This window comes from Euprymna scolopes, chromosome 46, assembly GCF_053919585.1.
Source record: "Euprymna scolopes isolate OS-2025 chromosome 46, ASM5391958v1, whole genome shotgun sequence".
Taxonomy (NCBI): Eukaryota; Metazoa; Mollusca; class Cephalopoda; order Sepiida; family Sepiolidae; genus Euprymna; species Euprymna scolopes.
Window position 1 is genome coordinate 212,382,422 of NC_136527.1, and position 19,995 is coordinate 212,402,416.

At 34.6% G+C, this 19,995-nt stretch overlaps 1 protein-coding gene across 1 annotated transcript in view; it reads right to left on the minus strand.

Moving 5' to 3' along the window:
- LOC145270354 (uncharacterized) overlaps positions 1-19,995 on the minus strand; it is a 52,353-nt gene that overhangs the window by 30,922 nt on the left and 1,436 nt on the right. The window lies entirely within an intron of this gene.

A 19,995-nucleotide genomic window follows, 5' to 3' on the forward strand; every position in this document is an offset into this window, starting at 1 on the left:
TTTTTACATTTTCCCCTTTTTCACTTTTTGGAGTAGATTGTTGTACTAAAAATATAAGAAACATTTTTTTTTTTCATTTCCCCCTTTTTCACTTTTTGGAGTGGATTGTTGTACTAAAAATATAAGAAACATTTTTTTTTTACATTTCCCCCTTTTCACTTTTTGGAGTAGATTGTTGTAGTAAAAATATAAGAAACATTTTTTTTTACATTTTCCCCCTTTTCACTTTTTGGAGTGGATTGTTGTACTAAAAATATAAGAAACATTTTTTTTTACATTTTCCCCTTTTTCACTTTTTGGAGTGGATTGTTGTAGTAAAAATATAAGAAACATTTTTTTTTACATTTTCCCCTTTTTCACTTTTTGGAGTGGATTGTTGTAGTAAAAATATAAGAAACATTTTTTTTTACATTTTCCCCTTTTTCACTTTTTGGAGTGGATTGTTGTAGTAAAAATATAAGAAACATTTTTTTTTACATTTTCCCCTTTTTCACTTTTTGGAGTGGATTGTTGTACTAAAAATATAAGAAACATTTTTTTTTACATTTTCCCCCTTTTCAATTTTTGGAGTGGATTGTTGTACTAAAAATATAAGAAACATTTTTTTTTTTTACATTTTCCCCTTTTTCACTTTTTGGAGTGGATTGTTGTAGTAAAAATATAAGAAACATTTTTTTTTACATTTTCCCCCTTTTCACTTTTTGGAGTGGATTGTTGTAGTAAAAATATAAGAAACATTTTTTTTTACATTTTCCCCTTTTTCACTTTTTGGAGTGGATTGTTGTACTAAAAATATAAGAAACATTTTTTTTTACATTTTCCCCTTTTTCACTTTTTGGAGTGGATTGTTGTAGTAAAAATATAAGAAACATTTTTTTTTACATTTTCCCCTTTTTCACTTTTTGGAGTGGATTGTTGTACTAAAACTATAAGAAACATTTTTTTTTACATTTTCCCCTTTTTCACTTTTTGGAGTAGATTGTTGTACTAAAAATATAAGAAACATTTTTTTTTTACATTTCCCCCTTTTTCACTTTTTGGAGTGGATTGTTGTAGTAAAAATATAAGAAACATTTTTTTTTACATTTTCCCCTTTTTCACTTTTTGGAGTGGATTGTTGTAGTAAAAATATGAGAAACATTTTTTTTTACATTTTCCCCTTTTTCACTTTTTGGAGTAGATTGTTGTACTAAAAATATAAGAAACATTTTTTTTTTACATTTCCCCCTTTTTCACTTTTTGGAGTGGATTGTTGTACTAAAAATATAAGAAACATTTTTTTTTTACATTTCCCCCTTTTCACTTTTTGGAGTAGATTGTTGTAGTAAAAATATAAGAAACATTTTTTTTTACATTTTCCCCCTTTTCACTTTTTGGAGTGGATTGTTGTACTAAAAATATAAGAAACATTTTTTTTTACATTTTCCCCTTTTTCACTTTTTGGAGTGGATTGTTGTAGTAAAAATATAAGAAACATTTTTTTTTACATTTTCCCCTTTTTCACTTTTTGGAGTGGATTGTTGTAGTAAAAATATAAGAAACATTTTTTTTTACATTTTCCCCTTTTTCACTTTTTGGAGTGGATTGTTGTAGTAAAAATATAAGAAACATTTTTTTTTACATTTTCCCCTTTTTCACTTTTTGGAGTGGATTGTTGTACTAAAAATATAAGAAACATTTTTTTTTACATTTTCCCCCTTTTCAATTTTTGGAGTGGATTGTTGTACTAAAAATATAAGAAACATTTTTTTTTTTTACATTTTCCCCTTTTTCACTTTTTGGAGTGGATTGTTGTAGTAAAAATATAAGAAACATTTTTTTTTACATTTTCCCCCTTTTCACTTTTTGGAGTGGATTGTTGTAGTAAAAATATAAGAAACATTTTTTTTTACATTTTCCCCTTTTTCACTTTTTGGAGTGGATTGTTGTACTAAAAATATAAGAAACATTTTTTTTTACATTTTCCCCTTTTTCACTTTTTGGAGTGGATTGTTGTAGTAAAAATATAAGAAACATTTTTTTTTACATTTTCCCCTTTTTCACTTTTTGGAGTGGATTGTTGTACTAAAACTATAAGAAACATTTTTTTTTACATTTTCCCCTTTTTCACTTTTTGGAGTAGATTGTTGTACTAAAAATATAAGAAACATTTTTTTTTTACATTTCCCCCTTTTTCACTTTTTGGAGTGGATTGTTGTAGTAAAAATATAAGAAACATTTTTTTTTACATTTTCCCCTTTTTCACTTTTTGGAGTGGATTGTTGTAGTAAAAATATGAGAAACATTTTTTTTTACATTTTCCCCTTTTTCACTTTTTGGAGTAGATTGTTGTACTAAAAATATAAGAAACATTTTTTTTTTACATTTCCCCCTTTTTCACTTTTTGGAGTGGATTGTTGTACTAAAAATATAAGAAACATTTTTTTTTTACATTTCCCCCTTTTCACTTTTTGGAGTAGATTGTTGTAGTAAAAATATAAGAAACATTTTTTTTTACATTTTCCCCCTTTTCACTTTTTGGAGTGGATTGTTGTACTAAAAATATAAGAAACATTTTTTTTTACATTTTCCCCTTTTTCACTTTTTGGAGTGGATTGTTGTAGTAAAAATATAAGAAACATTTTTTTTTACATTTTCCCCTTTTTCACTTTTTGGAGTGGATTGTTGTAGTAAAAATATAAGAAACATTTTTTTTTACATTTTCCCCTTTTTCACTTTTTGGAGTGGATTGTTGTAGTAAAAATATAAGAAACATTTTTTTTTACATTTTCCCCTTTTTCACTTTTTGGAGTGGATTGTTGTACTAAAAATATAAGAAACATTTTTTTTTACATTTTCCCCCTTTTCACTTTTTGGAGTGGATTGTTGTACTAAAAATATAAGAAACATTTTTTTTTTACATTTTCCCCTTTTTCACTTTTTGGAGTAGATTGTTGTACTAAAAATATAAGAAACATTTTTTTTTACATTTTCCCCATTTTTTCACTTTTTGGAGTGGATTGTTGTACTAAAAATATAAGAAACATTTTTTTTTACATTTTCCCCCTTTTCACTTTTTGGAGTGGATTGTTGTACTAAAAATATAAGAAACATTTTTTTTACATTTTCCCCCTTTTCACTTTTTGGAGTAGATTGTTGTACTAAAAATATAAGAAACATTTTCTCTTTTTATTAGACTTTTCCATTACACCAAATTGAGATACAGCAACGCGTGGCAGGGTACAACTAGTATAGAATATTATGACAATTTGTATTTAACAACATGTGTTTTACATGACGAGAAAGTTATGGCGGCTAAAAGATCGTTCAGATATAAATTCATAGAAGATGAAGTGCTACAGAGAAATTATAACCTGAAATGACTTAAAAACAGTAAACAAGAAAGTAATATTAAAAATTAGAAAATCTTTTCAAAACCAACTGTATGAAAACTTTGACAATAAACTCTACTATATGTTGTGTGTCTTTGCCTATACTTAATAAAAATTATTTAACATTTTGTATAGAAACTATATTTTAGTTATTGTTGGATCACCTGAAGATAAACTTGATAATATTTTGTACAAGTTGGTTGGGTCAGCTCTTTTTATGTAGTAGATTTTGTTTGGTTGGTTATGTTTTTTGTAGTATTGCTTTTATTATGTAGTGGATGGTGTTGTTGATACAATACTTTGATCCAATGCTAAACTGGAAAGCATTCTTTCGGCAAAATTTATCTAAACAACCCAGCATGAAAAATCCAGCTGCTTTTAGTAGGGGTTAGAAGTTAAAAAAATTGAGTCCGAACTGTGGGTGAACCTCATGCGACTGTCAATAAATTAACTTAATGGCGATTTTATAAGATTCACACTTAAACAAGATTATTATGTAGTTTATGGGTGGATTTATCAGGTTTGTGTTAACTATCTGACCTCATAGAAATAAATAAAACAGACATTATATTTTAAGGGTAAAAAAAAAATTTTTATTAGTGGGAGGTATGTAGAGAAACTTTGTATTAGTGGCAGAAGAGAATGTTCGTGAATGTTTGTGAGAAAAGTCAACATGGGGGGAAAATCAACAAAAAGAATGTTCATTAAGTTATACTTAGCGGTTTAGGTGGGAACAAAGTTGGTTTGAATTTACTTCGGTGTCTTCTTTTTTTGGTTTGTGTGAATTAGGCAGTGTTTAGTCATTTAAGGCGTTCAGACCATAACGTGAGGCCAGTGCGTCTTTTTGGCTTTTGTAACCTACAGTGTCCTTATTGCTTGTTTGCTGAACAGGTTGTTCATACTCGGTTATCTGAGGTTCGTCCAAATTTTGACTGTCATCCCTTTTTCGGGGCTCCTCCGGCCGCGTAGAAATCAGCCGTCCTTCTCTTCTCTCCAAACTCCAGAAGCGCGCCAAAAGCAAAACTTCTTTTTTCTCACCGGAAGTTCCGTATTTTCCGATTAGCAGCCAATTTTCATTAATCCCCACAAGTTTTATGTTTTTATTATTAATAGAATATAAAGTTGTGAGACATATATACACTCAAACTAACCGTAGCATACAGCATGTGAAGAAGATTTCAACCATTGTCATGTATATAATAGTCACTCATAAAGGACGTTCCTGCTGGAATCTACTATACCGCTTCTTACGCAAAAATGAAAAATAACGGAAATAATTTTTCTTTAAACATGTGAGTTTATAGAGTAAATCGAGTTGTGTGAGTACCAATTATGTCTGTATCGGTCAGGAAGTCTCACTTCTCTAACAAATCTAACATGGAAATGCTGTATGCTGTCCTCGCAGGTGGTTGACTGGCATGATTCACGTTTTTAGCAAATTTAGTCTTCACTTTCAAAATATGCAAATTTTTCACGCATCCGATGTCGATTACACAAGCTCCTGCCCGTTTTATAATGTAGTTTCATCTGGGTTCATGCATAAACAATCTGGCTCCTTTATTATTCTCTTAAACATTAGTTCAGTAAGTATAGTGGAGTTGATTCTAGCAGTCATGTTGAGATGTGATTCGTGTCTTTAATTCAACCGACTGTGTTTAATTGTCTCAAACGTTGCATAAAAATGGGTGTTTTTTACTATTCTCTTAAACATTAGTTCAGCAAGACTAGTCAGTTTCTGGTCAATATATTTGCTTCCTCTTGAGCTTTTTTGGAATGTGTTTCTTATTTAGATTTGGCTCTCAACAAATTCGCTTGATCTAATTCGCTTGATCTATGGTAATGCTTTGATGATGTTGATGATGATGATGTCTGCAATTTAAATTTGATTCAAATTACCTGTATCTAACACTGTTGTAGTGAGCAATTGTCAAACTCTACGGTGGACGCTTTGCTATATTCAGCAAATATTTGTTTTGCTGAGAAGAGAAATTTTGAGCTCACACACTGTTCTGATGACTTCAATATTATTATGTATTTACTGTAGTAATTTGCAATGATCAGATATCTTTCAGCATCCGATGAGACTAGGTCTATCCCTAGATAGTATCATGATTGTGTTGGTACCTTATGCTATAGTACAATGTCATGGTGTTTAATTTTTCGACTCCTGAAAAAACTATGTCTATCCCTGGATAGTCCCATGATTTTTTGGTCTCTAGTGATGTAGTAGACTTATATGCTGTTGAGGTTTTTGGAACTCTATTATTCGCACATGTCAATTATGTCTCTGTTAATCTTGAACCAGTATATTGTGTGATTCGCAGCATTGTTTTTGATGCCAAAGATGCCCAGTGTGTTCTTGTTCAAGAATATTTTTCTGGAAGGCTCCTGGGTTTATCACACGTTCTCTATTTTGTAAGTTCACTGTTTTCTACTGAGACTCCGTCTCTGTAACCTCAGTACTAACATAGATCTGCTTGTACCTTATCGGATTGTCTTACCAGGAGTTGGTTCTCTCTCATTAGATTTCTATTAGTGGGTTAATCGAATCGGACACAATATGTTTTTAAGGGGAATTGGAACAGAGTAAGGAAAAAGTCAATAGTTAGGAACAAGATGAGAGGGACAACAGTTCCGGTGTGGGAATGAGACCAGAGATTTCGATTGTAAATCTTGGGAAGAAGAATTTTATTACGAGAAAATGGCAATTTCTTACATAAACCTTACCAGCAATTAAACATGTTAACACATCGGCTGTAATAACTCCGTCACGTATTAACATAATTTCGCCAAGAAAATACTTAGACATTCTATTTACTTTTGTTGAAAATGCTCAGGTTCCGTTGCCAGCAAGCTCTCTTATGTTCTGTAGACAAATATAGATTTAGTTTGATGAACATTTTTGAGAGGTATCATGTGGCTTCGGTGCTGTTAAGGTGCATTTCAATAAGAATAGATAGACTCAGAATGAAGAGATGTATCATAAAAGTCGATGACCTTGAGTGTTGACAGCGAAAAATTTGTCGTTTTTTTTTTTTTTTTTTTGGAATTACGGTTTCATCAGCGGTTGAGCAAGTGAGGGACGTTTTTCGGACTGATTTCTCCAGCTAAGAAGCAGAATGACGCTCTCACATAATTGTTTAACTCAGATATTGTCCTATGACAATGAATGAAATCACAGTGACAAAGAGGTTTCCTCTCGTTTGACTGAAGCATACGTCTAACTCCCTCGCTGATTGGACCCCAAAGAGGAAGAAGACTCCAAAAGATCAATTTCCTTTTCATTCACTGTGTATGGCAGAGGCGATCTTATCCCGGGTGTGTTTACTGCGGTGTCAGCAAAGGGGAATTGTCGGCCTAGTTCATTAATAGTTGGAGCTGACCGTCCCTTTCTGTTCATATCAACCCATTCTCTCGGTTACTGGTACCATTTGCGAAGAGTGAAGACGGACAATAGAAGATATGATGGGATATAGGGAAACGAAAAAAAAATCATTCACTAAAATAATTTTAAAACCTTCTTGTTGTAGGTTTTGAAAATAGCGACGCTTGCGATTTATAACTGGCGATCTGAAAAGTTACAAATCCAATAACACGTATTTCTATTAAAAAAGGACAAAAATATTATATTTGTCACGAAGATTCTTTACGTGCCTTCCGATGAGAATGTAAATAGAAACATGAATTATTTTTGATTTTCTTTTAATTCTTTTGTATTTCTTTTTGTCCTTACGGTGATTTGGTTCCTATTTACAATGCCTCCCCACGGGACAGAGTTAGACACCAGGATCGTTTTTTAATGTGGAGAAAAGGAACAAAAATATAAATTGTCTCAGTCGTGAATATTTCTCCTCCACTGACAGAGGACAAGAAATTGAAGTGTGGATCTGAAGAACAGATACTACACTTTGATCTTGACCCGAAGGCCACTTTTGTCTTCTATTTATTAACGTTGTTTATGTGAAATATTCAGTCCCACAAAATAAAACTGATTTTTGCCTAACAAACATGCCTTTGTTTAATTCGTCTCATTTTTATTCAGATGTATTAAATATTAATAGATATACGACAACAAATTCGCACACTACACAAATGAATCTATTGACAAAAGCTTCGTTTCTAGAGTAATATCCCTTGACATATCAAAGACTTTTGATTGAGTATTGCATAAAGGTTTACTTCACAACATCACCAGCTATAAGATAGCTGGAAATATCCTCTGAATTATGAAATATTTTCTCTCTGATAGGCTTATAAGCATAGGTGTTGATGGACAGAAATCATATATATATATATATATATATATATATATATATATATATATATATATATTCATTGCAACCACTAGCATTACTTTCATATTTGTTGCCAGGTAAATCCTCATGTTTGTCTCATTTTCACGGTTTCATTATATATATATATATATATATATATATATATATATATATATATATATATATATATATATCCATTACTCTATTTGCTTGCGTTTTATCTCCCGTCTTGGATTGTTTGGTTGTATATCATTCATGGTTTTTCTTCTTGGTTGGAACTCTGTTCGATGATTTGCTTTACCTCAATATCCATAATTTTATTGGTTTTTCTTGTACTTAGCCTGAATTGCATGCTACTGTATCTAGGATGCGTATAGCTTCAACTTACAAGTCCGTCCCCTATTTTTAATATACGTAGCGTTTTGCTATCGTTAGATCATTATTTCCTTTCGAAGATTTGATATTTTTTGTTGGAGCCTACTTTTTCAGACTGATTCATTTGTTTGGTCTAAAAGTTTCCCCCTTTTCTATCCTCTTTTCTCTGCATCCCCTGTTTTTACTATACGTAGCATTTTGCTATAGTTAGATCATTATTTCTTTTCGGAGATTTGATATTTTCTGTTTTCCAGACTGATACATTTGTTTTGGTCTAAAAGTTTCCCTCTTTTCTATCCTCATTTTGAAATAAAGTTTTCTCCGTATGAAGCATGCTATCACATCAGTTGCATGTTATTTTTTAAAATTCAATGGCGATGTAGTTGGGACATCATTATCTTTTGTTGCGAGAGTCTTGAATGCTTTGTTACAATTCATTTTCATCAGTCTGGGATCTTGAATAGCCAGACATCTATTATGCAGCGGGTCGGGGGGGCATGTATAATGGGGTACATATAAGACATGAATGACGCTGATAATGATGAGGTAGACACTTACATCAGATTGGGATGCTTCTTGGGATGCTTCATATTATCAATACAAACTGCGAGATATGATGCAAGTTCTTAACACAGAGGAGGGGACACATTACTCTTGATTATAAGGAGAACCCATCACTTGAAAGGGATAACAATGTTCCTTATAAGATGAGGATAAGCATATTTACCTTTTCCGTTGTAAGGAAGGAGGACACGAGACAACAAAATTACAAACATAGTTGGTTTCTTTATTCTTCAACCGGCCGAGTGATGATGTGAGGAATGCAAACTTGAATCTACATCGTCTAATCTTCTACCATTTGCTTTTAAAGAGCTCCCCTCTCCCACTGACTCTCTCTCTCATCTACTCTGTCTTTCAACTGACTGACACATCTTGACTCCTCCACTGACTTCTAACTTCAAACCCTTTGTCTCCTATCTTGAGAAATCTCCTTTGTTATGACGTCAAAAGTGTCGTTTTTAAACACGACTAATTTTCACATAGCTTTACATATGTTTGTCCAAACACACATTCGGCAAACAAAAGAATCCTCAATTCTAATTCTAACCTATTTTTAAACAATATATTTTAACTCACATTGGACATTAATTTAACTGACATATTTAATATCCAGATTTCTAAAAGAATGGACACTCAACTGCTTTTCCGACATAAACAATATTTAACTATTTCTAATAGAATCAACAATGGAATTTCTTACATTCCATTTTCCATTATATTTAACACTTGACTACAGGGTTCGATTCTCGCCTTATCCTGATATCATTTTCACTTTTCTAGTATGTCTTCTTACTTACATAAGAAGGGGCAGCCCTTTCATGTAACACATCGTGCCATTTCTATCCGGTGAGACAGTTTTTCGCCAGCTTCACTTGAGCTGTATCCAGTGTAATATTCCCAGGTGGGGCATTGTGGCGTTGCTTTTGCCCAGGTTTGATTAGTGGGGATTTTCTTTTGTAGATGAACTCAGGAAGAGCTAATGTTATTTATAGAGCGTTACCCTTGAAAATAGATTTCTGTCGATATTGAGTTACGTGATACCATGTCAAGTAGTTGAAGCGAAGTGAGGTCTGGTGTGATGTCTGAGGAGAGGGATAATAAGGTTGATCATGTTGGAAATCTGTTCCATAGAGAAATATGTTAAGTTAATCAATGAAGATTGGTTTGCTATTCTTGACATCTTTCCTTAGGTTTTGAATGTTTCATTTTCGCTTTTGTCCATCGCAATTTGTCCTCCCTGCTCAATTGAATTGGTGTAAATTCGCTTGTGTCCCTTTTAACTCTATGACATTTTTTACTCTTCTTTTTCTGAGACGCTCTTCACAATTTCTTACACCTTGAGTAAGTGAAGCAGACAAAATAGTATTTTTATCCCTAACTTTATTAGATTATAGTGTCCCTATTTACAATGCCTCCCCACGGGACAGAGTTAGACACACAGGGTCGTTTTTTACTGTGGAGAAAAGGGGCAAAAATAAAAATTGTCTCAGTCGTTAAGTATCCAGTATCTTTGTGTTGTTACTGTCACTAGAAGATGCAACGCTGCTTTCCTTGGGTAAGCGAAAGCATAGCCATGCTAAGGCTGCGTTTTTATTTCAGTTTGTGAATTCTGAATTTCTTTTCATTTTAGTTTGAATGTTTTCTTAGTGTTTTCAAACTTGAAGTATCTGTGGAGGAGGAGGAGGAGGAGGAGGAGGAGGAGGAGAGGATGGTCTGTTTGCATGATAAACGATCCCGTCCCCATGGTGTATGGTGGATGTATTGAATAGTAGATTGATTGAAAAAGCAAAAGCTCGCATAATGATGACGAAAACATACAGTTATATATCAGCGAAGGAATGTAATTTATTTACATAAATACACATGAGAAATATTAAGAAAGAGATAGAAAGTATAAGAGTTTGTTGAAAATAAGAGTTTGTTGAAAATAAGAGTTTGTTGAAAATAAGAGTTTGTTGAAAATAAGAGTTCATTACTTGCGATTGATAATAGACTGACGAGTTAGTTAGGAGCGCTGTGGTGGCTAATGCCACCGGAGCGGTTTCTGTCACATCTTGACTGGTTGAGCGTTCAGCGGAAAAGAGGGTGAAATATGAGAAGCAGGAAGTGACGTAGCTAGGTCGCTCTTCTGAGTTAAAGGGCGACAATCGAGTTAGTCTGGGAATTTCAACTCCCACATATCGTCATATCACATGTGCTGACAAACCCTGTATAGGTTAGGATCTAGTAGGCATTCAAGTTCTCTTTCTCGTCCCAAGTGTGAGTTGCTTTTTTTTTAGATTATTGACAAATACCTGGCTAACACTTGATTCTATTATAGTTTAAATTTATATCCGAGGGCTCTTTTAAGAATAGACACTGTTCCCTTTATAGCTGCTATCTGTATTTCCTTACAGCTTGGTTTTCCAGGGATTGCTTCTAAGTATTTCTGAAGTTCTTTTTTATTAGGCCAGTTGCTCCTGTCACAACTGATATAATGTTTATTACTTTCAGAGATCATGTTATTTTTTGATCATTTTTAAGGTCCTGATATTTTGTTATCTTTTCTCCTTCTGCTCTATTAAGGCAAAAGTCGTTTGGAACTTTAACGTCGATATTGAGTGCAGTTCTTTCGAGCTTGTTCCATATTACTATATCTCGCTTGATGGTCTTGTCTTTTATGTATCTGCCTGCCTGTATGTCTTTGTTGTAGAACACTGTCACTTTTCCATTTGATGTTATCGGTGGTGGTTCATGTTCCCAGATGTTCGACGAGCTATCTAGTTGCATCTCTCCACAGATCTTCCAATGTAAGTATCTACATACTTAGTTTGGTGAGCAGTGTAATGACCATCGGCTAGAAAGTTCTTGCATCCAGACATTAAGCGGCTTTCAAAAGAATTTGCATTTGCCGGTTTTTTGTAGACCAGCCATTTTCTTAAATCCATTTGCAAGTAAACCTTGGTCTTGTACAACTATAATTAATCGTTTTTCTTCAAATGGAAATGTGTCACTTTTAAGCCATTGTCAATGTAGTTCTGGTTCAGTTCTTCCATGAACCTGCCTGCTCTCTTATGTTGTTGCCATCCTTCTAGTCTTGTCTTCAGTTCCCTTTTTGTATACTCCTCTCTTTTTTCGGGCGATTAGTAGCTGGATTGTCATATTCTTCTAGTGTATTATCCAGTGTGTTACCACTGAAATTTTCACCCAGCTTTGCAGTTGCCGTCTGCTGAGGCAGCCATTTCGTGTGATGTTCATTCACTATTGTTATTCTTGTGTAAGAAGAACATTTGATATATTGGCCTATGCTTACAACTGAAACTAGGTATGTGTGGTTAATTTCATTGAGACCTAAACTACCTTCTCTCTGTGGTAAGTACAGCCTGTCCATGCACTGATGTTCGTAAATGACTTTATGAAGGGCTAGCATTTTCCGAGTTTTTACGTCAAGGTTATTGATGAAGTTCTGTGGCCAAGGTATTATGCCAAATCCATAAGAGACAACGGGCATTGCCAATTGATTGATTTTAATTCAATGGCGATGTAGTTGGGACATCATTACCTTTTGTTACGAGAGTCGTAAAGGCTTTGTTACAATTCATTTTTATCAGTCTGTGATCTTCAACTGCCAGACATCTGTTATGCAGTTGGTCGGGGGGCATGTATAATGGGGTACATATAAGACATGAATGACGCTGATAATGATGTGGTAGACACTGGCATCAGATTGGGATTTCTTATTATCAATACAGACTGGGAGATATGGTGCAAGTTCTTAACACAGAGGAGGGGCCACATTACTGTCTGTTGATGATGGGCAGGACCCATGATTGAAAGGGGTTACAATGTTCATTATAAGATGAGAACGAGCACATTTACCTTTTCCGTTGTAAGGAATAAGGACACGAGACAACAGTTACAAAGATAGTTAATTTCTTTATTCTTCAGCCGGCCGATTGGTGACGTCAGGAATTCAAACTTGGATATACAGGGTCGAATCTTCTAACCTTCGCTTCTAAGGGGCTCTCCTCTCCAACTGACTCTTTCTCAAGTCTGTCTTTCAACTGACTGACAACTAATAACTCATCAACTGACTCCTAACTTCAAACCTTTAGATTCCTATATTGAGAGATCCTCTTTGTTTATGACGTCAAAAGTGTCGTTTTCAAACATCACTAATGTTCATGTGGCTTCACATGTTTGTACAAACACTTTTGGCAAAAAAAAAATGCTCACTTCTAATTCTAACCTATTTTTTTAAACAATATATTTTAACTCGCATTGTGCATTCATTTAGCTGACATATTTAATATCCAGATTTCTAAAAGAATGGACAATCGACTGCTTTTCCGACATAAACAATATTTAATTATTTCTAATAGAATCAACAATAGAATTTCTTACATTCCATTTTCCATTATCTTTAATACTTGCCTACAGGGTTCGATTCTCGTCTTATCCTAATATCATTTTCACTTTTCTAGTATGTCTTCTTACTTATATGAGAAGGGGCAGCTCTTTCATGTAACGCAGTGCCATTTCTATCCGGTGAGACAGTTTTTTCGCCAGCTTAACTTGATCTGTATCCAGTGTAATATGCCCAGGTGGGGCATTGTGGCGCTGCTTTTGCCCATGTTTGTTTAGTGGGGATTTTTTGTAGATGAACACAGGAAGAGCTAGTGTTATTCATAGAGCGTTACCCTTGAAAATACATCTCTGTTGATGTTGAGTTACGTGATACCATATCAAGTAGTTGAAGCGAAGTGAGGTCTGGTGTAATGTGTTTGAGGAGAGGGATAATAAGGTTGATCATGTTGGAAATCTGTTTCATAGAGAAATATGTTAAGTTAATCAATGAAGATTGGTTTGCTATTCTTGACATCTTTCCTTAGGTTTTGAATGTTTTATTTTCACTTTTGTCCATCGTCATTTGTCCTCCCTGCTCAATTGAATTGGTGTAAATTCGCTTGTGTCGATTTTAACTCTATGACATTTTTTACTCTTCTTTTTCTGAGACGCTCTTCACAATTTCTCATAGCTTGAGTAAGCGAAGCTAACAAAATCGTATTTTTATCCCTAACTTTATTAGATTATAGTGTCCCTATTCACAATGCCTCCCCACGGGACAGAGTTAGACACACAGGGTCGTTTTTTACTGTGGAGAAAAGGGACAAAAATAAAAATTGTCTCAATCGTGAAGGATTTCTCCTCCACTGACAGAGAAAAAGAAATTGGAGTGCAGCATCTGAAGAACAGAGACTACACTTTGATCTTGTCCCGGATCTTTTTTGATGATCTTTGTTTAGTTTTGCCGAATTCCAGGACAAGAGTTAGTCTCATCTCGTGTAGTATCCATTATCTTTGTGTAGTTACTGTCACTAGAAGATGCAACGCTGCTTTCCCTGGGTAAGAGAAAGCATAGCCATGCAAAGGTTACGTTTTTATTTCAGTTTGTGAATTCTGAATTTCTTTTCATTTTCATTTTTGTTTGAATGTTTTGTTAGTGCTTTAAAACTTGAAGTATCTGTGGAGGAGGAGAGGATGGTCTGTTTGCATGATAAACGATCCCGTCCCCATGGTGGATGGTGGATGTATTGAATAGTAGAGGGATTGAAAAAGCAAAAGCTCGCATAATGATGACGAAAACATACAGTTATATATCAGCGAAGGAATTTAATTTATTTACATAAATACACATGAGAAATATTAAGAAAGAGATAGAAAGTATAAGAGTTTGTTGAAAATAAGAGTTTGTTGAAAATAAGAGTTCATTACTTGCGATTGATAATAGACTGACGAGTTATCACATGTGCTGACAAACTTTTTGTTAGTTTGGAGAGATCAAGGGTCTCCTTCCTGCGATTAACACTTGATTCTATTACAATTTGAAGTTATATCCGAGGGCTCTTTTAAGAATAGACACCGTTCCCTTTATTGCTGCTATCTGTATTTCCTTACAACTTGGTATTCCAGAGATTGCTTCTAAGTATTTCTGAAGTTATTTTTTATTAAACCAGTTGCTCCTGTCACAACTGATATAATGTTTATTACTTTCAGAGATCATGTTATTTTTTTATCATTTTTAAGGTCCTGATATTTTGTTATCTTTCCCATTCTGCTCTATTAAGGCCAAAGTTGTTTGAAACTGTGACATCGATAATGAGTGCAGTCCTTTCAGGCTTTATGTATTTGTCGTAGAACACTGTCACTTTTCCATTTGATGTTATCGGTTATGGTTCATGTTCCCAGATGTTTACGGACCTATCTAGTTGCATCTCTCCACAGATCTTCCAATGTGAGTATCTACATACTTTGTTATTGTGAGCAGTGTAATGACCATCGTCTAGAAGGATCTTGCGTCCAGATATTAGGTGGCTCTGGCTTTCAACAGCTGAGTGACAGAATCTGCATTGGTCAGTTTTTTGCAGACCAGCCATTTTCTTAAATTCATTTGTGAGAAAGCCTTGGTCTTGTGCAGCTATAATAATCGTTCTTCATCAAATTGAAATTTTTCACTTTTAAGTCATTGTAGTGAGGCCTCCTTGTCAATATCTGGTTTGATGGCGTTGTCCTTTATGTATCTGCCCGTCTGTATGGCTTTGTCATAGAACACGGTCACATTTCTGTTTGATGTTATCGATGGTGGTTCGTGTTCCCAGATGTTCGGCGATCTTTCAAGCTGCATCTCTCCACAGATCTTCCAATGTAGGTACTTACATACTTTGTTGTGATAGGCAGTGTAAAGGCTAACTTCCAATAAGATTGGGCATGCAGGCATTAGATGTTTTGGGCTTTTAATAGCGGAGTGGCAAAACCTACACTGGCCATTTGTTTTTAGGCAAGCCATTTTTTAAATGCCTTTGTGAGTAAGCCCTGATGTTGCCCGGCTACAATAAGTCTTTCCTCATCAAATGGAAGTCTCCCACTCTTGAGCCATTGCAGTGAAGCATCTTTATCTATGTACTTCTGGTTGAGCTCCTCTAGGAACTTTCCTGCTCTCTTATTTTGTTTCCTCCTTTTTTTCTTGCCTCTATCTCCATTTCGGTGTATTTTCTCTTTTTTTCCTTGTACGTCGACAGTGTTCTGCAGTATGACTCCTCCAAAGTTTTCAGCACATCGAAAATACATCCAAATCGATCGGGGAAAAGAATAACTATGTCGTGTTCAACCAGAAGTGTATATATATATATATATATATATATATATATATATATATATATATATATATATAGAGAGAGAGAGAGAGAGAGAGAGAGAGAGAGAGGGGGGGTGGGGACAGTCAGGCAGACAGAGAGACAGAGACGGAGAGAGATACATATTGATATATTTATAGATGTTTGTTATTGTATAAAAAAAGTGACAGTAATGTCAAATCATGCATGAAAAGGAAATATATGTTGGTTTTTACGTATAAAGGTAACAAGAGAAAACGTTTTCGGATATTCACATATTTGATAATGCTTTGTGGAGAACCTACCATAGGTTTTGGAGCAGCTGCTAATCTTGGCAGGCATTTGATATAGAATGGCACCCAAAATGTGTTGTTCGACCATATTTTTCGCAAGCGATTTCTATCGATGCATCCGATTATCATCAGGAACAATTCTTTTTGTTTTCTTTTCTTTTCTTTTCGTTTGAGGAAAGCTTTGTGATTAAGGTTTGTTGAGAAAGCTTATCATGATGGTCTTACACCATTTCCATTGTCATGTCCGTTGAACTTTTATATTGGCCCATGCTCACTATAGTGGCTTGATATTTATGATTGAATTGAGGCCTAAGCCCCCTTTTTTCGTGATAGATATTCTGTATTGGTTTCGGTATGTTAACATATGTAGGGATAGTCGTTTCCTGTGTCTTTGAATCGAGTCTGTTTATGTTATATTGAGGTCAGTCTATAATACCGAAACATTATGCGATCACAGGTATTGCAAGCTGGTTTATAGCTATAATTTTGTTTTTAGGGGTTAGTTCAGATTTGAGGATATTTTTCAGACGTACACTATATTTCTGTTCTGCCCTACGTCTAATTTTATCGTGTTCCATATTTATGTTTTTCTCAATGGCGAGGCATTTGTGTGTGGAATCCACTTCAAAATCGTCAATGAGGCTGTCATTGGTCTGTAGATATTCAGATGTTGTCTTTTCCCCTTTTTTATTGTGCATTTAACACATTTTTCAATTTTTTTTGTATTTTAAGAGATCAAGAGGCTCCCTCCTGGAGCTAATACTTGATTCCGTTATGATTTAAATTTATATCCGAGGGCTCTTGTAAGAATAGATACTGTTCACTTTATGGCTGCTCTCTGTATTTCATTACAGCTTGGTCTTCCAGGGATTGCTTCTAAGTATTTATGAAGATTCTTTTTATTAAGCCAGTTGCCCCTATCACAACCGGTATAATGTTTATTTCTTTCAGAGACCATCTCGTTTTTAGATCATTTTTAAGGTCCTGATATTTTGTTATTTTTCCCGTTCAGCTCTGTTAAGGCCGAAATCATTTGGGACTGTGACATCGACAATGAACGCAGTTCTTTCAGGCTTGTTCCATATAACAATATCTGGTTTGATGGTCTTGTCTTTTATGTATCTGCCTGCCTGTATGTCTTTGTCATAGAACACGGTCACATTTCCATTTGATGTTATTGGTGGTGGTTCATGTTTTCAGATGTTCAGTGATCTGTCCATTTGCATCCCTCCACATACCTTCCAATGGAGGTACTGGCATACTTTGTTGTGACGAGCAGTATAATGGTCATCAGCCAATAAGATTGGGCATGCAGACAGTAGATGGTTTGAGCTTTCAATCGCTGAGTGATATTTTGTTATTTAGGTCTTGATTTATTTTTGTTAGTTTGAAGAGATCAAGGGGCTCCTTCCTGGGGCTAACACTTGATTCTATTATAGTTTAAATTTATATCCGAGGGCTCTTTTAAGAATAGACACTGTTCCCTTTATGGCTGCTATCTGTATTTCCTTACAGCTTGGTTTTCAAGGAATTGCTTCTAAGTATTTATGAAGATTCTTTTTATTAGGCCAGTCGCTCCTGTCACAACTGGTATGATGTTTATTTCTTTCAGAGACCATGTTGCTTTAGATCATTTTTAAGGTCCTGATATTTTGTTTTCTTTTCCCGTTCTGCTCTATTAAGACCAAAGTCGTTTGGAAATGTGACATCGATAATGAGTTCAGTCCTTTCAGGCTTGTTCCATATTACTATATCTGGCTTGATGGCCTTGTCTTTTATGTATCTGCCTGTCTGTATGTCTTTGTCATAGAACACTGTCACTTTTCCATTTCAGGTTATCGGTGGTGGTTCATGTTCCCAGATGTTCGACGAGCTATCTAGTTGCATCTCTCCACAGATCTTCCAATGTAAGTATCTACATACTTTGTTATGGCGAGCAGTGTAATGACCTTGTCAATGTAGTTTTTGGTTCAGTTCTTCCATGAACCTCCCTGCTCTCTTATGTTGTTGCCATCCTTCTAGTCTTGTCTTCAGTTCCCTTTTAGTATACTCATTCGCTTTTTTGTTTTATTTTACTTCACTTGAAGTTCTCACAAGTCAAGGAGCCCACAACCTGGGGCTAACACTCGAACTCTATATGAGATACATAGATATTCGAATGTTCACTTTAAGTTCTTTATTTCTCAAACACTGAGTTAATAAAGAAGATGAGAACATAATTTTCCTCTCCCCAATTAAACATTATTATACGTTGTAGTACATCTTTCATGTTGGTCTCTTGGTCTTACTGAATTCCAGGACAAGAATTTATCTAGTCTGGTGGAGTATCCAGTTTCGTGCTATTACTTGAGATAACATTACTTGAAGAAGGTGCACCATTCCTCGTAAAAGCTAATGTGGGTTAGCCATAGTGAGGAGATCTTATTTGGGCAGCGAATACAAAATGTGATTTTTAATATTTGGTCAGGGTTTACTTATATGGAAAAAGTATCCTCATGCCAGATTGTTCTGACAAACCCCTGTACAGAGAGACCTTAGACATTTACCCCTATTTTAGTGAGTCCAACCAAGAGATCTTTTCAGGATTCTAGCCGTCCCTTTCAGTGCAATCGTTTGTATTTCACTTGCACTTGGTTCACCGGGTATGCTTGCTATGTACGTTTTAAAGTTCTTTTTCATATGCCCAGTTGCTCCTATGATGACTGGTATAATTGAAACGTCTTTTAATTTCAAATTTCGTTTCATATCATACATAAGTCCTTGATACTTTGTTATCTTTTCCCTCTCAGCTCTGTTAAGCCCTGTATCATTGGGTACACTGACCTCTATTATGGCCGCTTCTCTCAGTGTGTGTTCTCATATGTCTAACTAAATTTGACTTATGAGAAAACGAATGTTTACATTGTTCACAAGAATATGGCTTTTCGCCAGAGTGTGTTCTCATATGTGTAACTAAATTTGATTTATGAGAAAACGAATGTTTACATTGTTCACAAGAATATGGCTTTTCGCCAGAGTGTGTTCTCATATGTGTAACTAAATTTAATTTTTGAGAAAAAGAAAGTTTACATTGTTCACAAGAATATGGCCTTTCGCCAGAGTGTGTTCTCATATGTTTAACTAAACTTGATTTTTGAGAAAAAGAATATTTACATTGTTCACAAGAATATGGCCTTTCGCCAGAGTGTGTTCTCATATGTGTAACTAAACTTGATTTTTGAGAAAAAGAATGTTTACATTGTTCACAAGAATATGGCTTTTCGCCAGAGTGTGTTCTCATATGTGTAACTAAATTTGATTTATGAGAAAACGAATGTTTACATTGTTCACAAGAATATGGCTTTTCGCCAGAGTGTGTTCTCATATGTGTAACTAAATGAGGTTTTTGAGAAAAAGAAAGTTTACATTGTTCACAAGAATATGGCCTTTCGCCAGAGTGTGTTCTCATATGGGTAACTAAACTTGATTTTTGAGAAAAAGAATATTTACATTGCTCACAAGAATATGGCCTTTCGCCAGAGTGTGTTCTCATATGTGTAACTAAACTTGATTTTTGAGAAAAAGAATGTTTACATTGTTCACAAGAATATGGCCTTTCGCCAGAGTGTGTTCTCATATGTGTAACTAAACTTGATTTTCGAGAAAAAGAATGTTTACATTGTTCACAAGAATATGGCCTTTCGCCAGAGTGTGTTCTCATATGTCTAACTAAATGAGGTTTTTGAGAAAAAGAAAGTTTACATTGTTCACAAGAATATGGCCTTTCGCCAGAGTGTGTTCTCATATGTCTAACTAAATGAGGTTTTTGAGAAAAAGAATGTTTACATTGTTCACAAGAATATGGCCTTTCGCCAGAGTGTGTTCTCATATGTCTAACTAAATGAGGTTTTTGAGAAAAAGAAAGTTTACATTGTTCACAAGAATATGGCCTTTCGCCAGAGTGTGTTCTCATATGTCTAACTAAATGAGG